General features: G+C 45.9%; 1 protein-coding gene and 1 non-coding gene across 2 annotated transcripts in view; both read right to left on the bottom strand.

Moving 5' to 3' along the window:
- Window positions 1-27,525, bottom strand: part of CPQ (carboxypeptidase Q) — a 419,427-nt gene that overhangs the window by 379,843 nt on the left and 12,059 nt on the right. The gene's annotated exons all lie outside the window — the stretch shown is intronic.
- Window positions 23,071-23,208, bottom strand: LOC114811516. The gene has a single exon (XR_003759213.1). It is a non-coding gene; the product is annotated as a small nucleolar RNA SNORA7 (small nucleolar RNA).

Below are 27,525 nucleotides of genomic sequence, written 5' to 3'. Positions count from 1 at the left end.
TAGAGGGGAAGGCAGACATTAATATAAATAAATCAGTCATTTACTTTGTTCAAAATAATGCAAACTCAGGGACCGTTTATTACTTAATTTTGATGGTACAGAAAGCATAAACATCAGTCGCATTAGCAGTATTACCAATAATCGTGACATTTATTAATCACTTTCTCTGTGCTAAGAGGAATACAGACATAAGTTAATAAGAGTGGGCACAGTCCCTCTCCCAAATCAATCAGTCAAAAGGGACAGTCCCTCTCCCAAATCAAAAGGAGCTCCCCATCTTGTCCCCATTCCACAGATGAAAAAACTGAGGCTCCAAGAGGCGAAGTGACTTGTCCGACATCCCAAAGCATGCTGTTAGTGTTAATGGGACTAGTTACTATATCCTAGTGGACAGAGCACGGGCCTGGGAGAGAGAAGAGCCTGGGTTCTAAACTCGGCTCTGCTCTGCTGTGTGGCCTTGGACAAGTCACTTCACTTCTCAGTGCCTGTTACCTCATCTGTAAAATGGGGATTGAGACTTTGAGCCCCACGTGGGATAGACCCTGGTGCAACCCCATTTGCTTGTATCCACACCAGTGCTTAGTACAGCGTGGCTCAGTGGAAAGAGCCCGGGCTTCGGAGTCAGAGGTCATGAGTTCGACTCCCGGCTCTGCCACTCGTCAGCTGTGTGACTGTGGGCAGGTCACTTCACTTCTCTGTGCCTCGGTTCCCTCATCTGTAAAATGGGGATTAAAAGTGTGTGAGCCCCACGTGGGACAACCTGATTACCCTGTATCTCCCCCAGGGCTTAGAACAGTGCTCGCCACCTAGTAAGCGCTTAACAAATACCAACATTATTATTATTATTACAGTGCCTGGCACAGAGTAAGTGCTTAACAAATACCATTATTATTATCATTATTATTATTATTATCCTGCGCCCGCCACCCTTCCACCGATACAAGATTGCCAAGGAAGGAACTTGCAGGGCACACAATATGTTATTCAGGGCATCTTCTAATGAAATGTGTGTGGCACATTTTAAACCAGAAGGCGCCTCTGGAAGAGAGAGATCCAGCATCAGACGGTCTTTTCCCGCCATCATCTTTCTGGAGAGGACCAGAAACATCTCTCTCTCTCATTCTTCTGGTTTGCATAGCACTGGATCCCAATTTGGTTCATTTAAGCTCCCCAATTAAAAAGGAAAGGGCTCGATGAAATATGCTTCACTAAATTCAGTGACAGTTTGGACTTTACGGAAAAGCACCGACTGCCTTAAGGTTCGCCGCCTGGAATACTGAGTGGGTGGTGTTTATATCTGAAGCCACAGAAAATAGAGATATAAAATTCAGGAGACCTTGACAGGTCATTTGGTTCAACCTACTGCTTCCAGACAAACTAATGAATAAGCCATCCGGGGCGGAAGGTTGAGTTTTATTTTTGCTTTTCTTAAAGATCTCTAAGTATTGAAGACTTCAAAAACTCCCTGAGAGACAGTGTTAGAGATCTGAGGAGAGTTAAATACACATTTCAAGAGTGCCTAAATCATTACCAGGGAGTCCAGCTGCAGCAGGGGGTCTTGGGGTGGCTAAGGGGGGTCTGACCCAGAGTCAAACCCAGTTGGATCAGAACAGGTCCACCTGTGTTCCATAACATCGCAAGTAGAGATGAAGCCAAAGGCAGAGAGAAGCGGCATGGCCTCGCGGATAGAGGACGGGCCTGGGAGTCGGAAGGAGCTGGTTTCTAATTCTGGCTCTGCCACTTGTCTGCTCTGTGACCTTAGGCAAGTCACTTCACTTCTCTGTGCCTCAGGCATCTCATCTGTAAAGCAGGGATCAGTCAGCTAGTCAATCATATTTACTGAGCGCTTACTGGGTGCAGAGCACTGTACTAAGTGCTTAGGAGAGTACTATATAGCATTAAACAGACACATTCCCTGCCCACGATGAGCTTACAGTCTTGAGGATCAAGACCATGAGACCTACATAGGACCCGGGCTGTGTCCAACCTGATTAGCTTGCATCTACCCCAGTGCTTAGTACAGTGGCTGGCACATAGTAAGTGCTTAGAAAATACCTTAATAAAATAAACGGATGAAAATGCTCTCATGGCTTTTTCTCTACCAACTTGGCTCGGCAACTGAGGCCATTTTAGAGTATATTTGACCTGCTGCTACTAATTCCCCAGCAAAGGCCAAACTGAACAATGCTTGCATCAACCTTCTTCTGGATCTCCTCTGTCTTGTCGCCAACAGGCGGTCCACATCTTCCCTCCCCCTTCACATCCGACAAACCACCACTCTTCTGGGGCTTAGTGGAAAGAGCACAGGCTTGGGAGTCAGAGGTTGAGGGTTCTAATCCTGGCTCTGCCACTAGTCAGCTGTGTGACTCTGGGCAAGTTACTTCACTTCTCTGGGCCTCAGTTACCTGTAAAATGGGGATTAAGACTGTGAGCCCCAAGTGGGACAACCTGATTACCTTTCATCTACCCCAGTGCTTAGAACAATGCTTGGCACATGGTAAGTACTTAACAAATACCATTATCATTATTATTATTATCTTCAAAGTCATCCTAAAATCACAATTCCTCCAAGAGGCCTGCCCTGACTAAGCTCTTGCTTCCTCATCTGTGTCCTCCCTTCTGGGTCATTTATGCAGTTGAGTCTGTTCCCTTTGAGCACTTTGATATTTATCCCTCCCCTAGACCCACAGCACTTAGTGTACAAATCGCTCATTCAATCAATCGTATTTATTGAGCGCTCGTGTGCAGAACACTGTGCTAAGCATTTGGGAGAGTACACTAAAACAGAGTGGGAGACACGTTCCCTGCCCACAGTGAGCTTAAAGTCTAGTGGTGGAGACAAAACATTAATATAAATCAACTACAGATATCTACATAAGTGCTGTGGGGCTGAGGGTGGGGCAAGCCACTTAACTTCTCTATGCCTCAGTTACCTCATCCCTAAAATGAGGATTAAGATTGTGAGCCCCACGTGGGGCATTCTGATTACCTTGTATCGACTCCAGCACTTAGAACAGTGCTTGGCACATAGTAAGTGCTTAACAAATCCCATCATCATATCAAGTGGTCAAAGGATACAGATCCAAGTACATAGATGATATACAAGGCTTTGAAGTTGGGGAGAGTGGTGGTCTGGTGTATGCAAAGGGGGAGGGAGTTCTAGGCCAGAGGGAGGATGTGGAAAAGGGGTCAGGGGCAGGATAAGTAAGATCGGGGCACAGTGAGCAAGCTGGCCCTGTTGGAGCCAAGTGTAGGGTCTGGGACGCAGGAGGAGATCAACAAGGAAGGTAGGGATGAGAGCGAGCTGATTGAGTGCTTTAAAGCAGACGGGAAGGAGTTTCTGTTTGCCGTGAGCGGTGGATGGGAAATTTCTGGAGGTTCTTTAAGATCGGGGAGGTGTGGACTGACTAGTTCTTTGGAAAAATTATCGGTGTATCAGAGTGAAGTATGGACTGGAGAAGGGGGATACGGGAGGCAGGGAGGTCAGCTGAGGTAATCAAGGTGGGATAGGATAAGGGCTGGATCAGCATAGTAGGAATTTGGATGGAAAAAAAAGGACAGATTTTAGCGTTACATATTCATCTGTAATTTACTTTAATGTCTATCATCCCGTCTAATTCGTAAGCTCATGGTAGGCAGGGATTGTTGACCATCTACTCTGTTATAGTCGACTTTCCCATGCGTTTTTACTGTTCCCACTCATCTTCCCAAGGAGGTACCCGGACATAAAATGATGAAATCATTATTCCCGTCTACTTTCCTGGTCCCCTCTCAGGGTCGCACCTGGAGAGTGTCCAGTACTTTTCCTGTCTCAGCTCTGCGAGGGAGAGTCAAGCAGAGACATTTCTATCCCTAGCCTGGGCAGTGGCTAGCGAGTGGAAGGCAATCTGCTGCGAGTCAAAACTCATCCGTGCTCGGCAGCAGCGGCACGGGAGAAAGTCGAGGGTGGAGACTCAGGTTTACTGCGCGGAAGGAGGCGGTGGTAAACCACTTCCATATTTTTACCAAGAAAACTGTATGGATGCACTACGGGAATGATTGCAGATGGAGAACGGAGCGTTCTGGGAGAGATGTGTCTACGGTGTCGCTATGGGTGGGAAATGACGCGACGGCATAAGACAAGACTTCCCTGGCAGGCACCACTAGAGTGAAGATCCTTGAGCACAGGGATCACGACTGCTAACTCTATTCTACTCTCTAAGTGCTGTTTTTATGGCATTTGTTAAGTGCTTACGATGTGCCAGGCACCGTACTAAGCATTGGGGTAGATATAAACTCATCAGGTTGGACAGTGTCCCCCTTCCACATGGGGATCATGGTCTTACTCCCTATTTTACAGATGAGTTAACCGAGGCACCGAGAAGTTAAGTGATTTTTCCAAGATCATTCATTCATTCATTCAATAGTATTTATTGAGCACTTACTATGTGCAGAGCACTGGACTAAGCGCTTGGAATGTACAATTCGACAACAGACAGAGACAATCCCTGCCCAGTGACGGGCTCACAGTCTAAACGGGGGAGACAGACAGCGAAGGAAAACAGAACAAAACAAAAACACGACAACATCATCAAGATAAATAGAATGAAGGGGGTGTACACCTCATTAAGAAAATAAATAGGGTAATAAATAGTATATACAAATGAGCCCAGGGCTCAGGGGAGGGGGGAGGAGCAAAGGGTGGGGAGGAAGAGAGGGGAGAGAGAGCAGAGGGAAAGGGGGGGCTCAGTCTGGGAAGGCCTCCTGGAGGAGGTGAACTCTCAGTAGGGCTTTGAAGAGGGGAAGAGAGTTAGTTTGGCGAAGGTGAGGAGGGAGGGCATTCCAGGACAGTGGTAGGACGAGGGCCAGAGGCCAACAGTGGGATAGGCGCGAACGGGGGACCGTGAGGAGGTGAGCGGCAGAGGAGCAGAGTGTACGGGGTGGGCAGTAGAAGGAGAGAAGGGAGGTGAGTTAGGAGGGGGCAAGGGGATGGAGAGTTCTGAAGCCAAGAGTGAAAAGTTTTTGTTTCATGTGAAGGTTGATAGGCAACCCCTGGAGGTTTTTGAGGAGGGGAGTGACATGCCCAGAGTGTTTCTGTAGGAAGAAAATCCGGGCAGTGGAATGAAGAATAGACTGGAGTGGGGAGAGACAGGAGGAAGGGAGATCCGAAAGGAGGCTGACACAATAATCCAGTCGGGGTATTATGAGAGCTTGTACCAGCACGATCATCGTTTGGATGGAGAGGAAAGGGTGGATCTTGGCGATATTACAAAGGTGAGACTGGGAGATGTTGGTGACGGATTGGATGTGTGTGGTGAATCAGAGAGCTGAGTCAAGGATGACACCAAGGTTGCGGGCCTGTGAGACGGGAAGGATGCTCATGCCGTCCACAGTCACAGGGAAGGCAGAGAGAGGACAGGGTTTGGGAGGGAAGATAAGGAGCTCAGTTGTAGACATGTGACACACTGCAGATAACTGGTAGAGCCGGAAGTAGAACTCAGATCCTTCTGACTCCCAGGCCCGGGTTCTAGCCACTACACTAGGCCATGTTGCTTCTCGTATTTAGTACTGAGCTGTAGGCATTCAATAAATCTACTGAACCTCCAATCTAGTGATGACCGGTAAGGCAAATCCTTAACCATAAATAAATAAAGAGATTAATATTTGGCATAAGGACTAATAATTGGAAATAAGCTCTCAGCGAGAAATTATCTTAAATATTCCCATCCCCCTACAAACAGATATGCATTTGGTTTTTGTTGTTTTTAAAACGATGATACCTTCGTGGGTGGATCGATTTTGTTCCCCACACGAGAACACTCTTAAATTTAATGCTTCGTGTCTTCATGAAAATAAATCACCTTCATATAACAGATGCAGTTTCACTTATTTCATTCAATTCTAAGAATGATTACGACTTCAACAGGAGTGAAAGTAGCTGTAGCATTTTCTTTTCATCCAAAACAAAACAACACTGAATCATGTTTTCCAAGCAAATCTATTACTCAATAAGCAAGACATGTTCCACCTTCATATCTAATGAAACCCATGTTTGTTTTCAAAAACACAATTATACTTGCTTTGCCAAAACCAAAAAAAATTGAAAGTCTAAGATACTTGAGTTTGGGAGTGGCATGAGGAATTGATGGAAAATGTGATCTTCCTAATGAAGTACAGACACATATGAAGCACTACTCAGCCTAAACACCTATTTTACCAAGTTTCAACCTAAAAATATGTGGGTCATGGCTTTGCAGCAGACCTTTATAAAAAGCATAATTATGTAATTGTGCTCCATAGAGTGACCGTGTTGGAGGGTTTTTTTTAAAGCTTACTTTCAAAATGTCCCCAAAAGTCAGTTATTAGGATGTGCTACTATGTAATACACAGTAGCATAGACTTAGCAGATGAAAGTCTCATGCCAGATCCTCGAACTAGAACTTATTTTATTCATTAATAAAGTATTGGCACTAAAGGCAGGTCATTTAAAAGGACAGTTAGTCATGTCAAGAAATCCTCATCAGCGTTTTGGGCAAACAAACAAAAACAACAAAAAGACAAGACCGGAGTAATCAATCAATCACTCAATTAGTGAAATTTATTGAGAGTTTACTGTGTGCAGAGTACTGTACTAAGCACTTGGGAGAGTACAGTATAACAGAGTACATGCCGTGTACATAAGAGTTTAGGGTCTAGGTATTAACAGATCAAGCCTCTCCACACAACTATAGAAGTAGCGGGGCCTAGCGGAAAACGGCCCAGGGCTGGGAGTCAGAAGGACCTGGGTTCTAATCCCTGCTCCACCACTTGTCTGCTGCGTGACCTTGAGCAAAATCACTTCACTTCTCTGTGCCTCAGTTACCTCATCTGTAAAATGAGGATTGAGACTGTGTGAGCCTCATGTGGGGCAGGATCGGTGTCCAACCCAATTTGCTTGAATCCACCCCAGTGCTTAGGACAGTGCCTGACACAGAGTAAGCACTTTAGAAAATAATAACAATAATGGTATTTGTTAAGTGCTTACCATGTGCCAAGCACTGTTCTACCTCAATTATAACTATCATTATTATTATCTAATGATCCGATTCCTCCGCCAGCAGGAATCTAAGTGGTGGCATAATTCTTGATATTCTAAATGTCGTATTTCCACTGGCCCGGGGCTCCTATCGGGGTTGCCATCTGCCCGGGACCGCCCTGGTGGCTGAACAGCTGCCTCTGAAAAAGACAGATCCCAGTAGCCACCAGACAGTAGCCGGGCTTCTCTGCTTCTGGTTCGATTCCCGGCAGAGGGGGGACCCACGAGGACAAGGAAACGCAGGGTAGGAAAAAGTAAGAATACACTCTCCTGCTGCCATCATCGTCATCACCAGTTCAAGCCTCTACCAGGAGAAGCATTCATTGATTCATTCAATAGTATTTATTGAGCGCTTACTATGTGCAGAGCACCGTACTAAGCGCTTGGAATGTACAATTCGGCAACAGATAGAGACAATCTCTGCCCCTTTGGCCTAGTAGATGAACCACGGGCATGGGAGAGAAGGACCTGGATCCTAAACCCAGTTCCGTCACTTGTCTGCTATGTGACTTTGCGCCAGTCACGTCCCTTCTCTCTGCCTCAGTTACCTCGTTTGTCAAATGGGGATTGAGACTGTGAACCCCACGTAGGACAGGGACTGTGTCCAACCGGACAATCTTGTATCTACTGCAGTATTTAGTACAGTGCTGGCTCATAATAAGTTTCTGACAAATAACATTAAAAAAAAAAAAACAAACAGACTAGCAGTGGCTGAACCCGATAAAAATACTTAGCTGCAGTCGCTGCACCTATCGCTGCTGCAACTAATAATAATGATAATAATGTTGGTATTTGTTAAGCGCTTACTATGGGCCGAGCACCGTTCTAAGTGCTGGGGTAGATACAGGGCAATCAGGTCATCCCATGTGAGGCTCACAGTCTTAATCCCCATTTTACAGATGAGGTAACTGAGGCACCGAGAAGTTAAGTGACTTGCCCAAAGTCACACAGCTGACAGGTGACGGAGCCGGGATTAGAACCCACGATCTCTGACTGCTAAGCCCATGTTCTTTCCACTGAGCCATGCTGCTTCTCTGTCACAACCTACCGACAGCTTTCAGCCCCGGTGGCTATCTTCATTCATTCATTCATTCTATCGTATTTATTGAGCGCTTTCTGTGTGCTAAGCGCTGTATTAAGCGCTTGGGAAAGAACAACAAAAAACAGTGACATTTCCCTGCCCACGACAAGCTCAATAACAACAGCAATAATAATAATGATGCTTAAGCACTTCCTATTAATCAATGAATTTATCAGTCATATTTATTGAGCACTTACCATGGACAGAGCACTGTACTAAGCACCTGAGAGTACAATATAACAATATAACAGACACATTCCTTGACAAAACAGGCTTACAGTCTAGAGGGGGAGACAGACATCGATATGAATAAATAAATTACGGATATGTACATAAGTGCTTTGGGGCTGAGACGGGGAGAGGTGAATAAGTGGAGCAAATCAGGGCAATGCAAAAGGGAGTGGGAGAAAAGGAATTGAGGGCTTAGTCGTAATAATAATGATGTTGGTATTTGTTAAGCGCTTACTATGTGCAGAGCACTGTTCTAAGCGCTGGGGGAGATACAGGGGAATCAGGTTGTCCCACGTGAGGCTCCCAGTTAATCCCCATTTTACAGATGAGGGAACTGAGGCACCGAGAAGTGAAGTGACTTGCCCACAGTCACCCAGCTGACAAGGGGCAGAGCCGGGATTCGAACCCATGACCTCTGACTCCAAAGCCCGTGCTTTTTCCACTAAGCCACGCTGCTTCTCATAGAAGTCCTCTTGGAGAAGTTATGCTTTCAATAAGGCTTTGAAGGTGGGGACAGTAATTATCTGTCAGCTATGAGGAGGGAGGGAATTCCAGGCCAGAGGCAGGACGTGGGCAAGAGGTTGGCATCTAGAGAGACGAGATTGAACTACAGTGAGTAAAATGGCATTAGAGGAGCGAAGTGCGTGGGCTGGGTTGTATTAGGAGAGCAGCAAGGGGAGGTTGGCGTGGGCAAGGTGATTGAGGGCTTTAAAGCCGATGGTAAGGAGTTTCTGTTCGATGCGGAGGCGGGGGAGCAACCGCTGGAGGTTCTTGAGGAGTGGGGAACGTGGGTTTCAAGGTTTTTTGGAGAAACATGACCCGGGCGGCAGAGTGAAGTATGGCCTGGAGTGGGGAGAGACAGGAGGCAGGGAGGTCAATAATAACAATAATGATGATGATTATGGTACTTGTTAAGCACTTACTATTTGTCAAGCACTGTTCTAAGCACTGGGGTAGATACAGGTTAATCATGTGACATGCCAGTCCCTGTTCCATATGGGGCTCACAGTCTCCATACCCATTCTACATTTGAGGTAACTGAGGTGCCGAGAAGTGACGTGACTTGCCCAAGTCACAGAGAAGCCACATGGCGGAGATAGAAATCAAGGTGGGATAGGATAAGTGGTTGGATTAATTCATTCAATAGTATTTATGGAGCGCTTACTATGTGCAGAGCACTGTACTAAGCGATTGGAATGGACAAATCGGCAACAGATAGAGACAGTCCCTGCCCACTGACGGGCTTACAGTCTAATCGTAGCAGTTTGGAAAGTGGATTCTAACAATGTTGTGAAGGTTGAACAAAATGGGGTTTAGTGATAGATTGAATATGTAGGTTGAATGACAGGATTGAATCTAGGATTACTGTAATAATAACAATAATAATAATGGTATTTGTTAAGCGCTTGGTTTGGTCACTGAGGCACAGAGAAGTGAAGTGAATTGCCCAAGGTCACACAGCAGACAAATGGCGGGGCCGGGATTAGAACCCCCCCTTGCTGCCAAAGCCGCTCAGGAAAAAGGGATGTGGCCAAGATTCCCAGCAAAGAGTGTCGGGGGTGTGGGCCTATCGCTCCATCCCCCTGCCGCTGCCATCACGGAAACCCTATGACCCTCGGAAGAGGCCTAGAGGGCGGGAGGATGGAGCAGTCAGCATGGCAGCAAATAGATCCGTAACCTTGGCGTCATCCTCGTCTCACCTCTCTCGCTCCACCCGCCAACCTGTCCCCGAATCCCGTCGGTTCGGTCTTCACGACATCGCTAAAATCCACCCTTTCCTCTCCATCCCAACTGCTGCTACACTGAATCAAGCACTTACCCTATCCTGTCTTGATTACTCTCTGCCTCCTGTCTCACCCCACTCCAGGCCATACTTCGCTCTGCTGCCCGGATCACTTTTCTAAAAAAAGAATCAATCCACACCTCCCCACTCCTCTAAAACCTGCAAGCGTTGCCCATCCATCCCCACAGCAAACAGAAACTCTTTATCCCTGACTTTAAATCACTCAATCAACTTGAAGCAGCGTGGCTCAGTGGAAAGAGCCGGGGCTTGGGAGTCAGAGGGCATGGGTTCTAATCCCGGCTCCGCCACTTGTCAGCTGTGTGACTTTGGGCAAGTCACTTCACCTCTCTGGGCCTCAGGTACCTCATCTGTAAAATGGGGAGGAAAACCGTGAGCCCCACGTGGGACAACCTGATCACCTTGTATCCCTCCAGAGCTTAGAACAGTGCTTTGCACATAGTAAATGCATAACAAATACCAACATTATTATTATTATTAACTTACCGATTTCCTAATATCGCCCAGACCAAACACTTCGCTCTAGTGCTCCGATCTTGTCTATCTCCCCTGCGACCCTTTCCCCACATCCTTCCTCTGGTTTGGCACTCACTCCTCCTCCCTATAAACCAGACCACCACTCTCTTCCACTTCATAGCTTTATTAAGGTCACATTTCCTCCAAGAAGCCTTGTTCGATTAAACTTTCTTTCCCTGTCTCCCTCTCCCTTTCTGTATCGTCTACGAACCTGGATCTATACCCTGTGGGCCTTCGGTATTCACCCCATCCTCAGCCCCACAGCATTTCTGCACATACCCATAATATATTTATTTATTCATACTAATGTCAGTCTCCCCCTCTAGACTGTAAGCTTGCAGTGCTCTGCACAGAGTAAGCACTCAATAAACACCCCTGATTGATTTTAGCAGATGCTGGCACTTGCTTTTCTAGTAACTTTATTTCTGAACAAAAGCAGCCATGGGAGCAGAAGGAGGCTGATTTTATTTTTCTATCTCCCAAGAAAGAGAATGGACAGAGAGTTAGGTAAAAGATAGATTACCAATAATTTACAGCACACATTTCAGCAGGCAAAATTATCACCCACCCCGGCCTAGAATCACAGTTCAAAAGCCAGACTGGTGCAAACAGCATCTGAAAACCAAATCTTCCGCCAAGACTGCCTGGCAGACGTATTTTTGAAAAGCGCATTTTAGTGGGAAAAAAATCCATATTTGACTTGAATCTGCCAAGGGGAAAAATAGCCTTCAATGCCAGGTTAAGTTAGCAGGAATTGTTCCAAGCAGACAAGAGTCACGTTTTTTGAGATCACTACTCCCTGTTTTCAGGCCCGCCCTTGAGACTAGATTTTTTCATACCCCAGGATTCTTAAATCAATCAATGGTATTTATTGAGCACTTACTGTGTGCTGAGTATCGTCCTAAGGGATTGGAAATTTACAATAGACCAGGTATCTGTAAGCTTGTTGTGGACAGGGAATGTGTCTGCTATACTGCACTCTTCCAAGTGCTTAATATACTGCTCTGCTCTCAGTAAGCACTTAATAAATACGATTGACTGATCGATTGATTGCTTGGGGGGTTACCTATCCCACCTTGGGCTGATAGTGCCTGCCATTTCCTCCTTTTGCTTCCTGATATTGAGAAGGAAAGCCGGGGATCAACGCTTGGAGATTAATGCTTCTGCCAGCTCCATAAATGCAGAATCCTGATTCTAATAATAATGGTATTAAGCGTTTACTATGTGCCAGGCACTTTACTAAGCACTGGGGTAGATAGAAAGTAATTGAGTTGATTCTTAATCCCCATTTTTGAACCTGTGTATCCTGCCTTGTATCCCCACCCCCTTGACCAATAGCCAGTTGATCAATCCATCTTATTTATTGAGTGTTTACTATGTGCAAAGCACTGTAACTCAGATCTTAGGAGAGTACTGTACCACAGAATCAGCAGACAAGTTCCCTGCCCACAACGAGCCAATAATAAGACGCTAGGGATGTGGGAAAGGAAAGGGAGAATATAAGGATCATGAATCACAGGGCATCTTGGGCACAGATCTTTGGCCACAAACTGGCCATTTATGAGGGTGAGAGAGAATCCAATGACTGGCACTTGAGTCTTCATAATGAAGACTTGTAAAAGAGGATTTTTTTTAAATGGAAATAAGCACTAGAGTAGATACAAGCTAATCAGTCTGGATGCAGTCTATGTCCCTCATAATAATAATAATAATAATGGCATCTGTTATGTGCTTACCATGTGCAAAGCACTCACGGTCTTAATCTCCATTTTCCAGATGAGCTGAGGCCCAGAGAAGTGAAGTGACTTGCCCCAGGTCACACAGCAGACAAGGGAAGGGATTTAGGATACCAACCTTTTTGTATGCCATGATTTTATAAAATAGGAGTTAAATACTACCTAAAAAGTTCTACGCCTGCTGAAAGTATTTTGCAGAGATGTAAATTAGAACTAGTCATCAGAAATTTAACTATAGCTAAAAGCAGATATTGAAGAGGATAGAAAAATGAATCCATCGAGCAACAGTCTTCTAGACTGTAAGCTTGTTGTGGGCAGGGACTGTGTCTGTTATATTGTCATGTTGTACTATCCCAAGCATTTAGTACAGTGCTCTCCACATAGTAAGCGCTCAATAAATATGATCGATTGACTGTTTATTGAGCACTTTCTGTGTTCAGAGCACTGTGCTGCATTCTTGGAAGAGTACAATGCAATAGTGTTGGCAGACACGATCCTTGCCCGCCAGGAGATTACAGGCTAGGATGGGGGACAGACATTAAAATAAATTACAGATAAAACTGCAAGTGGTACAAATAGCGGTTTAGAGAAAGGAATGTCAAATTCAGTATTAAGCACCTGAATTGATTTCAATCAACCAACTGCATTTACTGAGTACTTACTGTGAGCAGACCAGTAAGTGCTCGGGAGAATACAATGTACCAGAATTAGTAACATGGCTTAGGGGAAAGAGCACAGGCTTGGGAATCAGAGGACATGGGTTCTAATCCTGCCTCCGCCACCAGTCTGCCGTTTGACCTTGGGCAAGCTGTTTAACTTGTCTGCGCCTCAGTTCCCTCATCTGTAAAATGAGGATTAAAACTGTGAGCCCCAAGTGGGACAACCTGGATTACTTCGTATCTACCCCAGCGTTTAGAATGGCAATAGTAAGCACTTAACAAATACTATACTAATAATAATAGACACATTCCCCATCCAAAAGGAGCTTACAGTCTAGATGGGTTTTATTTTCCCCATAATTCTACTCCCAGACTTGCTAGCTCCTCAACTCGTCCTCTTTTCCTTACTTACAGATGATCTTCATCACCGCTTTAAATGGGGGAGACCCAGCGAGTCTCCCATCCACAGTGCTATTTTATATTGGAAAGACATTACAACAACTAGCCAACCTGAACAATTAAACCACAATTGGTCAGGAACAATACACAACTGAAACATCAATAGCCTTGTCCTGGTTGCTCATATAGAGTTTCGATTCGGATTAGAAAAATCTAAAGCAGAAGGTCTGTTTTCTTAGATGAAAGAGAAATCCAATTCTTGAGAATTTTCTCACAGAACCCAATCCCTTCACACTTCGAAGCCATAGAGACAACGGGAGGAGGAAATGGAAGAAGTATGACCTAGTGAAAAGAGACCGGGCCTTGGAGTCACAGGACCTGAGTTTGAATCCCAACTCTGCCACGTGACTGCTGTGTGACCTCGGGCAAGTCATTTAACTTCTCTGTATCTCACTTTCCTCATTTGTAAATGCGATTGACTGAATAAATGCGGATTCTATACCTGTCCTTCCTCCTATTTAGACTGTGAGCCCCATGTGGGATAGGAACTGTGTCCAGCCTGCTTATCTTGAACCTGCCCCAGGACTTAGTACAGTGTTCAGCACACAGTTAAGCGCTTAATACCATAAAAAAGGGCAGAAAATTGGAATCAGCCCAAGGGAGGCTACCGTCAGAAAATGAGGCTCAGTAAATACGACTGACTCATCGCCTTTTGATTTCAAAGATTTCATAATACTACTTTACCTATGCTATAAAACAAGAGACAGAGAAAGAGATGACTGAGAGTTCCTATCTCAGCACGTATTTATTCATTTGTTCAAAAATATTTACTGAGCGCCTACTGAGTGCAAAGCATTGTACTAGGTGCTTGAGAGAGTACACTATGACAATATATAAATTTATATATATATATATATAAATCATATATAAATATATATATATGTAAATAGAGTACACTATGACCATTCGACTCCCGGCTCTGCCACTTGTCAGCTGTGTGACCGTGGGCAAGTCACTTAATTTCTCTATGCCTCAGTTACCTCATCTGTAAAATGGGGATTAACTGTGAGCCTCACGTGGGACGACCTGATTACCCTGTATCTCCCCCAGTGCTTAGAACAGTGCTCTGCACATAGTAAGTGCTTAACAAATACTAATATTATTATAAATAGACACATTCCCTACCCTCAGTGAGCTCACAGTCTGGGGGGGGCCAGACATTAATATACATTTTGGCCTGTGCCGCCGAGTCATTTCCGACTCAGAGCGACACCATGGACTCACCTCTCCCAGAACGTCCCACTCTCCATCTGCAATTGTTCTGGTCATGTATCCATGCGGTTTTCTTGGTCAAAATCCAGAGGTGGTTTCCCATTGCCTCCCTCCACGCAGTAAACTTGAGTCTCCCCCCTCGACTCTCCCATGCCGCTGCTGCCCAGCACGGGTGAGTTTTGACTCGTAGCGGATTGCCTGCCACTCGCTAGCCACTGTCCAAGCTAGGAATGGAATGGACGGGCCTCTGCTTGACTCTCCCTCCTACAGCCGAGACTAGTAGAGTCCGGAAACGCTCCAGGTGTGAGCGGGGTTAATAATACATAAATAAATAAATGTAGGTGTGCTCAAAGGCTGATGTGCGACCGACATTCTCTTCTGCACTTTGTCCATGATCATCTACTTCCCTGTTACGTTGACGTGTCAGTCCCAAAGAGGATCTGTGTCTGTTTTTGAGACTGCCTCTTGGCATCTCTACCTTTGCAAAGTTTCCACCCAAGGAAAGCAATCCCTGTGCGGGTGGCTGCCCACTTGCCTCCTCTGATTCCTGCAGTGGTTTTCCAGCAAGTCACTGCTCTAACGTAATCCACATGTGACGCCGGTGATGCTACTCAAGGAATTGAAAGTGTCTTCGTTGGCCCGTACAGCTCTCGCAGCCTAACAGAAGGCCAGTTCCGTGGCTCAGTGGAAAGAGCCCGGGCTTGGGAGTCAGAAGTCATGGGTTCTAATGGCGGCTAGGCCGCTTATCAGCTGGGTGACTTTGGGCAAGTCGCTTAACTTCTCTGTGCCCCAGTTACCTCATCTGTAAACTGGGGATTAAGACTGTGAGCCCCACGTGGGACAACCTGATCACCTTGTATCCACCCCAGCGCTTAGAACAGTGCTTTGTACATAGTAAGCAATTAACAAATGCCATCATCATTACCATTATTATTATTATTAAAACTGTAAAATAATAATAACGGTATTTGTCAAGCGCTTACTAGGTGTCAAGCAGCGTTGTAAGCACTGGGGTAGATACAAGCCAGTCAAGTTGGACACTGTCCATGTTCCACATGCGGCTCACAGTCTTAAGCCCCATTTTAGAGACGAGGTCACTGAGGCACAGAGAAGTGAAGTGACTTGCCAAGGCCACACAGCAGAGAAGTGGCAGAGTTGGGATTAGAACCTAGGTCCTTCTAGCTGGGATTAGAATCCAGATCTAATTAGAGATATAATTAGAACCCAGATCTGATTAGAGAAGCAACGTGGCTCAGTGGAAAGAGCCCGGGCTTGAGAGTCAGAGGTCATGGGTTCGAAGTCCAGCTCTGCCACTTGTCATCTGTGTGACTGTGGTCAAGACGCTTCACTTCTCTGTGCCACAGTTACCTCATCTGTAAAATGGGGAGTAAGACTGTGAGCCTCACGTGCGACAACCTGACTACCCTGTATCTACCCCAGCGCTTAGAACAGTGCTCTGCACATAATAAGCGCTTAACAAATACCAACATTATTATTATTATTATTATTCAATCCTTCTGACTTCCAGCCTCGTGCTCTATCCACTAGGTAATGGTATTGAACTTGGTATTACGCATGATTGATTGTTATCACACTCTATAAATCTCCCAAAAGCCAAGCTGGACGTTTTTGATTCTGATTGTATTTCTTTGTTGGTCTACGCATCCCTGGATTGCATTCGGCCTAGCCCTGACAGCAGAATTTACAGGCAGCATTAACTTCTGAATTCCCAGTGAAAATCTCTGACTATAGGCTGGGCTTCCCAGAGGCAGGCCGGTATATACCTCAATATTATACTGTCAGTATCAGTACTGTCAGTTCAAAACGCTATACCAATTCTGAAAAGCGTTTTTTTATGGTATTTATTCGGCACTAACTGGGCACTCCTCTAAGATCTGCGGTCGATACAAGGAGATCAAGTTGGACACAGTTCCCGTCCCACATGATGCTCACGGTCCAAGTAGGAGGGAGGAGGATTTAATCCCCATTTTACAGATGAGGTAACTGAGGCAGAGAGAAGTGCCAATTCCAATTTCAAATCTTAGTCATCTGCATGCCTTCTTATACGTGTTCCTTAAGAACAAATTTAACGCCCCCCTTAAAGAACACGTCTAGGAAGCAGCATAGCCGATTGGAAAGAACACAGGTCCGAGAGACAGAGGACCTGGATTCTAATCCTGGCTCTGCCACTTGTCCGCTTGGGGGAGTCATTTAACTTCTCTGTGCCTCAGTTTCTTCATCTGTATAATGGAGATTAAATTCTACTCCCTCCTACTTAGATTGTGAGTCCCATATAGGACCGATCTGCATATTTATATAAAAATAATAATAATAATGTTGGTATTTGTTAAGTGCTTACTATGTGCCGAGCACTGTTCTAAGCGCTGGGGTAGACATAGGGGAATCAGGTTGTCCCATGTGGGGCTCACAGTCTTAATCCCCATTTTACAGATGAGGGAACTGAGGCCCAGAGAAGTTAAGTGACTTGCCCACAGTCACACAGCCAACAAGTGGCAGAGCTGGGATTCGAACTCATGAGCCCTGACTCCAAAGCCCGTGCTCTTTCCACTTTATTATATTTTATTTTTATATTTATAAGCCTACATAATCTGCAGAGCTATTTCTCAGGTAATAGTCAGGTAATATGTTATTATTGCTCCCCTTAACAGTCATCGTGGAACCGTTTCCATTAGCTGCCAAATAGACTTGATTCATTTAGGAGTCCATTGTTCTGCCGCTATAAATCTTTTTGGGTGTCTTCGTACAAACTGAAAAGCAATTATCAGGCAAGCAGTCTCAGCCTGTGACTGAGTCCTTGCGGAACAAGGAACCACATTTAAAATTTCATTCTTATAGTTCTTCCCAGCACTTATAAGACACAGTAATGACTGTATTTATCGAGTGTTTACTGTGTGCACAGCACTGTACTAAACTCTGGGAGAGAATACACAGGTGGGATAGAGACATTTATTTATTCAGTCGTATTCATTGAATGCTCACTGTGTGCAGAGCATTGTAGTAAGTGCTTGGAAACTACAATTCAGCAACAAAGAGAGACAATCCCTGCCCACAACGGGCTCACAGTCTAGAAATTCATTCATTCATTCATTCAATAGTATTTATTGAGCGCTTACTATGTGCAGAGCACTGAACTAAGCGCTTGGGATGAACAAGTCGGCAACAGATAGAGACAGTCCCTGCCGTTTGACGGGCTTACGGTCTAATCGGGGGAGACGGACAGACGAGAACGATGGCACTAAACAGCGTCAAGGGGAAGAACATCTCGTAAAAACCGATGGCAACTAAATAGAATCGAGGCGATGTACAATTCATTAACAAAATAAATAGGGTAACGAAAATATATACAGTTGAGCGGACGAGTACAGTGCCGTGGGGATGGGAAGGGAGAGGTGGAGGAGCAGAGGGAAAAGGGGAAAATGAGGCTTTAGCTGCGGAGAGGTAAAGGGGGGATGGCAGAGGGAGTAGAGGGGGAAGAGGAGCTCAGTCTGGGAACGCCTCTTGGAGGAGGTGATTTTTAAGTAAGGTTTTGAAGAGGGAAAGAGAATCAGTTTGGCGGAGGTGAGGAGGGAGGGCGTTCCGGGACCGCGGGAGGACGTGACCCAGGGGTCGACGGCGGGATGGGCGAGACCGAGGGACGGCGAGGAGGTGGGCGGCAGAGGAGCGGAGCGTGCGGGGTGGGCGGTAGAAAGAGAGAAGGGAGGAGAGGTAGGAAGGGGCGAGGTGACGGAGAGCCTCGAAGCCTAGAGTGAGGAGTTTTTGTTTGGAGCGGAGGTCGATAGGCAACCACTGGAGTTGTTTAAGAAGGGGAGTGACAGGCCCAGATCGTTTCTGCGGGAAGATGAGCCGGGCAGCGGAGTGAAGAATAGACCGGAGCGGGGCGAGAGAGGAGGAAGGGAGGTCAGAGAGAAGGCTGACACAGTAGTCTAGCCGGGATATAACGAGAGCCCGTAATAGTAAGGTAGCCGTTTGGGTGGAGAGGAAAGGGCGGATCTTGGCGATATTGTAGAGGTGAAACCGGCAGGTCTTGGTAACGGATAGGATGTGTGGGGTGAACGAGAGGGACGAGTCAAGGATGACACCGAGATTGCGGGCCTGGTCTCTGGCCCTCAGGGGGTTCACATATCTAAGAGTAGAAGAGGAGGGAAGGGTCTGGAGACAGACAGTGCTTTATAAATAATAGTAATAATACTAAATGTGGTACTTGTTAAGCACTTACTAAGTGCCAGACACCATACTTAAGTGCTGGGATGGATACAGATAAATCGCGTTGGACACAGACCCTGACCTACGGGGGCTCACAGTCTCAATCCCCATTTTAAAGATGAGGTAACTGAGGCCCAGAGAAGTGAGCTGACTTGCCCAAGGTCACAAGGCAGACACGTGGCAGAGCCGAGAATAGAACCCATGTCCTTCTGACTCCCTGGCTTGTGCTCTATCCACTATGCCATGCTGCTTCCCCAGAAAGACTACTTGTTATACGCAGCACCACATGGGACAGGGATTGTGTCCAACCTGATGAACTTGTACTTACCAAGTGCTTAGAACAGTGCTTAGCACATAGCAAGTGCATAACACATACCAAAATAATAATGATATTCGAATTCGATCAATCGGCCTTGCCCTATCCAGAAAAACCCAACCATATAACGAAATTCACAGCCCTGAGTCCAGACAGCTCTATAACGACTTCTTGCGCCGACTGCTTAGGACACCCCTCCCTTTAGTCTGCAAAGTTCCTTGTAGACGGGAGCATGTTTATGCATTCATTTGTTCAATCTTATTTATTGAGCGCTTACTGTGTGCAGAACAATGTACTAAGCGCTTGGGAGAGTTGCAATATAACAAAAGAAGACACATTCCCTGCTCCCCACTAGCTTAGAGTCTCATTACCCTATTTATTTTGTTAATGAGATGTACATCACCCTGATTCTATTCATTTGCTATTGTTTTAATGAGATGCTCTTCCCCTCGATTCTATTTATTGCCACTGTTCTTGTCTGTCCGTCTCCCCCGATTAGACTGTAAGCCCGTCAAAGGGCAGGGACTGTCTCTTATCTGTTACCGATCTGTACATTCCAAGCGCTTAGTACAGTGCTCTCTGCACATAGTAAGCGCTCAATAAATACTATTGAATGAATGAATGTATAGAGGGGGAGACAGACATTAATATAAATAAATAAATTACAGATACATACCTGCTATACCATACTCTCCCAAGCGCTTAGAACAGTGCTCTACACACAGTAAGTGCTCCACGAATACAATTGATAGATTGACACCGTTTTGGAATTAGGGAACTTACTGACAACATTTGCATGACTGTCTGGAGAGAATACAAAGCAGTATCAGAAAAAAGGGTTTGGCACGTGTATGTGGTGTTTGTCGAGTGAGAACCCTACCACCATTTCTCCTTATCCTGAGGTCCTTCAAGAGCACAACTTGAGCCTTTTAGAGGAGCTGGTTCTACCCAAACTAAATAATCCAAGTCAGATGGAGTAAAAATTTTAGCTGAAGGCTACGGGAACCTGAGAACACAGTTGAAGATCTGAAAAGCTGGAGCATATAAATATTGCACTTACTTGTGAACCTTCCTTACTAAGAAATTATGTGGAATACCCAAACACCGGCCCAAATTTCAGTCTATCACGATGCAACAAGATATAAAATAGTAAATATACTTCTACAAATGTATGTATGCACAAATTAATTAGGATTCATAGATCATCATCATCTCTGAAAATGCTTTAACTTCAGTAATTGGTAATCTGTAAAGCATATCGATACCATCATCCCCATTTTATAGATAAGGAAAACCGAGGCTGAAAAAGTCTAAGAAAGATGCCTAAGAGTAAGGAGGAAAAAATCTACAAGGCTGCTAAAATCTGCCCTTTCCTCTCCATCCAGACGGTTACCATGTTAATCCAAGCACTTATCCTATTCCGCCGTGATTACTGCAAGCAGCCTCCTTGCTGACCTCCCAGCCTCCTGTTTCTGCCCACTCCAGCCCATATTTCATTCAACTGCCCGGATCATTTTACTAAAAAACATTCAGTCCATCTTTCCCCACGAACTTTGGTCATCCATCATCTCCTTCCGCATCCATCAGAAACTCCTTACCGTCGGTTTTAAAGCAGTCAACTTCCCGCCTCCTATCTTCTTTCCTCTCCACCCAAACGGCTACCTTACGGCTACGGGCTCTCGTTATATCCCGGCTAGACTACTGTGTCAGCCTTCTCTCTGACCTCCCTTCCTCCTCTCTCACCCTGCTCCGGTCTATTCTTCACTCCGCTGCCCGGCTCATCTTCCCGCAGAAACGCTCTGGGCCTGTCACTCCTCTTCTTAAACAACTCCAGTGGTTGCCTATCGACCTCCGCTCCAAACAAAAACTCCTCACTCTAGGCTTCGAGGCTCTACATCACCTCGCCCCTTCCTACCTCTCCTCCCTTCTCTCTTTCTACCGCCCACCTCCTCGCCGTCCCTCGGTCTCGCCCATCCCGCCGTCGACCCCCGGGCCACGTCCTCCCGCGGTCCCGGAACGCCCTCCCTCCTCACCTCCGCCAAACTGATTCTCTTTGCCTCTTCAAAACCCTACTTAAAACTCACCTCCTCCAAGAGGTCTTCCCAGACTGAGCTCCCTTCTCCCTCTACTCCCTCTACCACCCCCCCTTCACCTCTCCGCAGCTAAACCCTCTTTTCCCCCTTTCCCTCTGCTCCTCCACCTCTCCCTTCCCCTCCCCACGGCACCCTACTCGTCCGCTCGACTGTATATATTTCCGTTACCCTATTTATTTTGTTAATGAATTGTACATCACCTCGATTCTATTTATTGCCATCGGTTTTTACGAGATGTTCTTCCCCTCAACTCTATTTATCGCCATTGTTCTTGTCCGTCCGTCTCCCCCGATTAGACCGTAAGCCCGTCAAACGGCAGGGATTGTCTCTATCTGTTGCCGACTTGTTCATCCCAAGTGCTTAGTCCAGTGCTCTGCACATAGTAAGCGCTCAATAAATACTATTGAATGAATCTCCCCTGATTAGACTGTAGCCCATCAAAGGGCAGGGACTGTCCCTATCTGTTACCGATTTGTACATCCCAAGCGCTTAGTACAGTGCTCTGCACATAGTAAGCGCTCAATACTATTGAATGAATGAATGAATCTTAACTCCCTGATTTCCTATTACAATCCAGCCTACACACTTTGCTCGTCTAAAGCCAACCTACTTATTATACCTTGCATCTGTCTCACATCAACTCCTTACCCAGATCCTTCCTGTGGCCTGGAACTCCCCCTTCATATATGATAGACCACTACTCTCCCTGCCTTCCTAGCCTTATTCATTCATTCATTCATTCGATCAATCGTGTTTGTTGAGTGATTACTATGTGCAGAGCACTGTACTAAGCTCTTGGGAGAGTACGATATAACAGTAAGCAGACACATTCCCTGCCCACAAAGAGCTTACAATCTGGAGGACTATCAATTCACATCTTTTCCAAGAGGTCTTTCCCGAAAAGGCCCTCATTTCCTCTAATCCCTCTCTTTCATGCATAACTTCATGCATAAAAGGATTCATACCTTTTAACCACTTGATAAAATTTAGTGCCGAGCAACACGTCTTTCCGTACAAAACCGGAAGGGAAACAGATAGCGGGGGATGCGTGCTCTCAGCCTTATCCCCGACAAGGAGCCTCCATCCACACTCCGTGCCAAGCCAGCACCTCGCTGTGCCAATGGGAAAGCCACAAGAAGCACAGGGCACGGGAAAATTGAAAATGTTAGGCAGGTCACAGCTGTTCAGTTACTGCAGCCATGACTGGGAGAAATAGACGCTACCAGCTTTAGGGTAACCTCAATTAAAGACTGGTATCAGACTAGGGTTAATTTATTATTATCTATCAATTAATCTATTAATCAATATTCATGTCTGTCTCCCCCTCTATAAGCTCGTTGTTGGCAGGGAACGTGTCTCTCTATTGCTATAGTGTACTCTCCCAAGCACTTAGCACAGTGTTTTGCATACAGTAAGTGCTCAATAAATATGATTAAACAAATGAACGACTGAAATCTGTGGTGGTTATTGTCTTATGCTGTTGAGCCATGTCCGACCCATAGCGAAGCCACGGACACATCTCTCCCGGAATGCCCCGCTTCCATCTGCTTCCGTTCTGGTAGTGGATCCAGAGAGTTTTCTTGGTAAAAATACAAAAGTGATTTACCATTGCCTCCTTCCGCACAGTAAACGAGACTCTGCCCTTGACTCTCTCCCATGCTGGTGCTGCCCAGCACGAGTGAGTTTTGACTTGTAGCAGATTGCCTTCCGCTCGCTAGCCACTGGCCAAGCTAGGAATGGAATGAGTAGGCCTCTGCTTGACTCTCCCTCTCGTAGTCGAGGCTGGTAGAGTATGAGAAACTCTCCAGGTGCGACTCTGAGAGAATGAATGAAATACTATAAACAAAGAGTCCAGGCTGGTGACAGCAGCAGACGTTATCGGGGACCTCGAACTGGAACTTTATAGTTGGGGGTGGAGTGTCCTGCTTTCCTCCAGTACAGCTCCCATAAGGGTAGCTGGACACTATTTCAGTCTGATCCGGGCCAGGTAACAGGGTTCTGCGTGTTTGAGGCTGAAGCCCGGCCCCCAGCCGTACCCCGTGAGGCCACGAGCGGAGCAGGGCCATGAGCATCTTTTCCCGGGTTGCCCCTGTGACGAGGTCGCAAGATGGCACCTCTGGTCAGCCAGTCAATCGTATTTATTGAGCCCTTACTCTGGGGAGAACACTGTACTAAGCACTTGGGAGAGTATTCATTCATTCATTCATTCAATAGTATTTATTGAGCGCTTACTATGTGCAGAGCACTGTACTAAGCGCTTGGGATGAACAAGTCGGCAACGGATAGAGACGGTCCCTGCCGTTTGACGGGCTCCCGGTCTAATCGGGGGAGACGGACAGACGAGAACGATGGCGATAAATAGAGTCGAGGGGAAGAACATCTCGTAAAAACCGATGGCAACTAAATAGAATCGAGGCGATGTACAATTCATTAACAAAATAAATAGGGTCATGGAAATATATACAGTCGAGCGGACGAGTACGGTGCCGTGGGGAGGGGAAGGGAGAGGTGGAGGAGCAGAGGGAAAGGGGGAAAAGAGGGTTTAGCTGCGGAGAGGTGAAGGGGGGGTGGTAGAGGGAGTAGAGGGAGAAGGGAGCTCAGTCTGGGAAGGCCTCTTGGAGAAGGTGAGTTTTATATAATGCTATAATGTACACATTCCCTGCCCACAGCGAGCTTACAGTCCGGTGTCAAATCTTGGGCAGGGGGCCACTTACAGAGACATGAAATGTTATAATCTGTTGTGCATGTCTTTGCACACTGCCTTGTTCCGTTTCCCATGCAAAGGCTGCACGTTCCCCGGGATACCTCTCTGCACACAGGCTAAAATAGGGCAGCACCTCCCACAGAATGTCCACATCTGCATATATCCATATACACCTGCAATTTATTTATTTATATATTTATTTTAATGTCTGTCTTCCCCTCTAGACTGTGAGCTCACTGTGGAGAGGAACGTGTCTGTTTGTTGTTATACTCTAGTCTCCCAATCACTTAGTACAGTGCTTTAACACAGTCAGCGCTCAATAAATACGATTAAATGGATGGATGAATGAATGACTTGGCAGGAACCACAGCTCCTGTAACCACAACCCCAATTCGGCAAAGGTCACATCGAGACCCCAGAAAAGAGAACAAGATTCTGGGGAATACAATATTAATAATAATAATAATAATAATAGTGGTATTTGTTAAAAGCTATATGCCAGGCACTGTACTAAGCACTGGGGTGGATACAAACAAATCGGGTTGGATACCGTCCTTGTCCCACATGGGCCTCACAGTCTCAATCCCCATTTTACAGATGAGGTAACTGAGGCACAGAGAAGAGAAGCGACTGGCCGAGGGTCACACAGCAGATAAATGCTGGAGCCGGGATTAGAACCCATGTCCTTCTGACTTCCAGGCTGTGCTCTCCTGGCCCTGAAGCCACAGGGGCGCTCCAGCAATCAATCAATCAATCAATGGCATTTATTGAACATCTACTCTGCGCAGAGCGCATCGTGAGCAAGGAATCTGTCTGTCTCCGAAATGCTTAGTACAGGGCTCTGCACACCATAAGCGCTCAATAAATACGACTGAATGAATGAATTGGGAGAGTACAATACGACAGAGCTGGTAGACATGTTCCCTATCCAGAGCGAGCTTACAGTCTAAAAGGGAACAGACACAGCAGAGACACCCTACCCTGTCTGCTGCCTGCTGAAGTGTAAACGTCAGTCCCATGGGTAGACCCGCTAGCCTTAGCGGTGAAATTTCTATAATAATAATTGTATTTGTTAATAATAATAGTGGTATTTGTTTAGTGTTTATTATGTGCCAGGCAGGGTACTCAACGTTGGGGTAGAAATAATAATAATGTTGGTACTTGTTGAGCGCTTACTATGTGCAGAGCACTCTTCTAAGCACTGGGGGAGATACAAGGTAATCAGGTTGTCCCACGTGAGGCTCACAGTTAATCCCCATTTTCATTCATTCAATAGTATTTATTGAGCGCTTACTATGTGCAGAGCACTGTACTAAGCGCTTGGAATGAACAAGTCGGCAACAGATAGAGACAGTCCCTGCCGTTTGACGGGCTTACATTTTGCAGATGAGGTAACTGAGGCACCGAGAAGTTAAGTGACTTGCCCACAGTCACCCAACTGACAAGTGGCAGAGCCGGGATTCGAACCCATGACCTCTGACTCCAAAACCCGTGCTCTTTCCACTGAGCCACGCTGCTTCTCTAAACAAGGTAATTGGGTTGGACACAATCCCCGTCCCGCATAGGGCTCACAGTCTTAATTTCCATTTGACAGAGGAGGGAAGTGAGGCACAGAGAAGTGAAGAGATTTGCCCAAAGTGACACAGCAGACAAGAGGAGGGGCTTGGATTAGAACCCAGGTCCCTCGGACTCCCAGGCCCGTGCTCGAGCCACTAGGCCACGCTGCTTCTCTTGCTCCTCTTTCTATGCTGCAGGTAGTCAACAGTTAAAAGAAAAAGGACTAGACTCCCTTCCCCATCCCACTTGCCCATTAGGGTGTAATTCCTGTTCTCTTTTAGCTGTGATTACCAAAATTGGCTCCAAATCTAATATCCTGTGAGATCCTGTCTGACAAACCCTGCTAAGGAGGCTTGCGAGATAAGATGATCTCTAGAGTAACATGAATCACAATGACTAGGGAAGGGGTTCAACTGAAGGGAAGAGGCATAAATAAGTGTTCTCCCATTTTATTCCAATTTTGATTAAGAGGGATATGTGGTCCTTGAAAAAGAATAGGACAATGTTTGAAAAAGTTTTGCCTTTCTGGAAGATGTTGATTTGACAGCGCAGCAGAAGTTTGGCCTAGAAGAAGTGGGCTGTTCCTATCTTCTGCTTATCAAAAAAAGAAGTCTTAACATTAATTTAATCTAATCATCAAGTATCTCTTTCTGAAAATAGAAGATTCACCAGAAACTACAGTTTTCAATGCAGGGCATTTAAATCCGATATTCGAAGGTGAGACTTGATTTGTCATTTGGGACACAAACGCTGACCTCTCCTAGTGAAGAGGGATATCCGATCACCTAGTGTTTCATTTTTTTGCTGTTGTATTTTTAATGGTATTTGTTCAGTGCTAACTATGTTCTAGGCACTGTACTAACTACTGGGATAGACACAAGGTTGGACAGAGTCCATCTGCCACATAGGGCTCATTCTTAATCCTCATTTTAGAAGCAGCTTGGCTCAGTGGAAAGACCACGGGCTTGGGAGTCAGAGGTCATGGGTCCGAATCCCGGCTCCGACACCTGTCAGCTGTGTGGCTGTGGACAAGTCACTTAACTTCTCTGTGCCTCAGTTACCTCATCTGTAAAATGGGGATGAAGACTGTGAGCCCCACGTGGGACAATCTGATTACCTTGTATCCACCCCAGCACTTAGAACAGTGCTTTGCACATAGTAAGTGCTTAACAAATACCAACATTGTTATTTTACTAATAACAATCAATAACAATAATTAGGGTATTTGTTAAATGCTTACTATGCGTAGGGGAAGCAGCGTGGATCAGAGGAAAGAGCCTGGGCTTCGGAGTCAGAAGTCATGGGTTCGACTCCCGGCTCCGCCCCTTGTCAGCTGTGTGACCGTGGGCAAGTCACTTAACTTCTCTGGGCCTCAGTTCCCTCGTCTGTAAAATGGGGATTAACTGTGAGCCTCACGTGGGACAACCTGATGACCGTGTATCTTCCCCAGCGCTTAGAACAGTGCTCTGCACATAGTAAGCGCTTAACAAATACCAACATTATTATTATTAGGCATTGTATTAAGCACTGAGGTAGATACAAGCAAAATGGGTTGGACACAGTCCCTGTCCCACATGGGACTCACAGTCTCTATCCCCATTTTACAGATGAGGTAACTGACTGAGGCATGAGAAGTAAAGTGACTTGCCCAAGGTCACACAGCAGACAAGTGGCAGATCTGGGATTAGAACCCATGACGCCCTGACTCCCAGGCCCGTGTCTTACTGTATCCTATTCCACTGCTCAGATGACAGAAATAGAATTTCTAAGTGTGGTCTGCCATTCGTGCCATGCCCTATTAATTCAATCGACCACATTTAATGACCACTTACTGTGTGCAGAGCATTTGAGAGAGTACAATATAACAGAGTTGATTCTATCT

The sequence above is a fragment of the Ornithorhynchus anatinus genome, chromosome 4 (assembly GCF_004115215.2).
Source record: "Ornithorhynchus anatinus isolate Pmale09 chromosome 4, mOrnAna1.pri.v4, whole genome shotgun sequence".
In the NCBI taxonomy this organism is placed as follows: domain Eukaryota; kingdom Metazoa; phylum Chordata; class Mammalia; order Monotremata; family Ornithorhynchidae; genus Ornithorhynchus; species Ornithorhynchus anatinus.
This window is presented reverse-complemented; position numbering and strand designations above follow the sequence as displayed.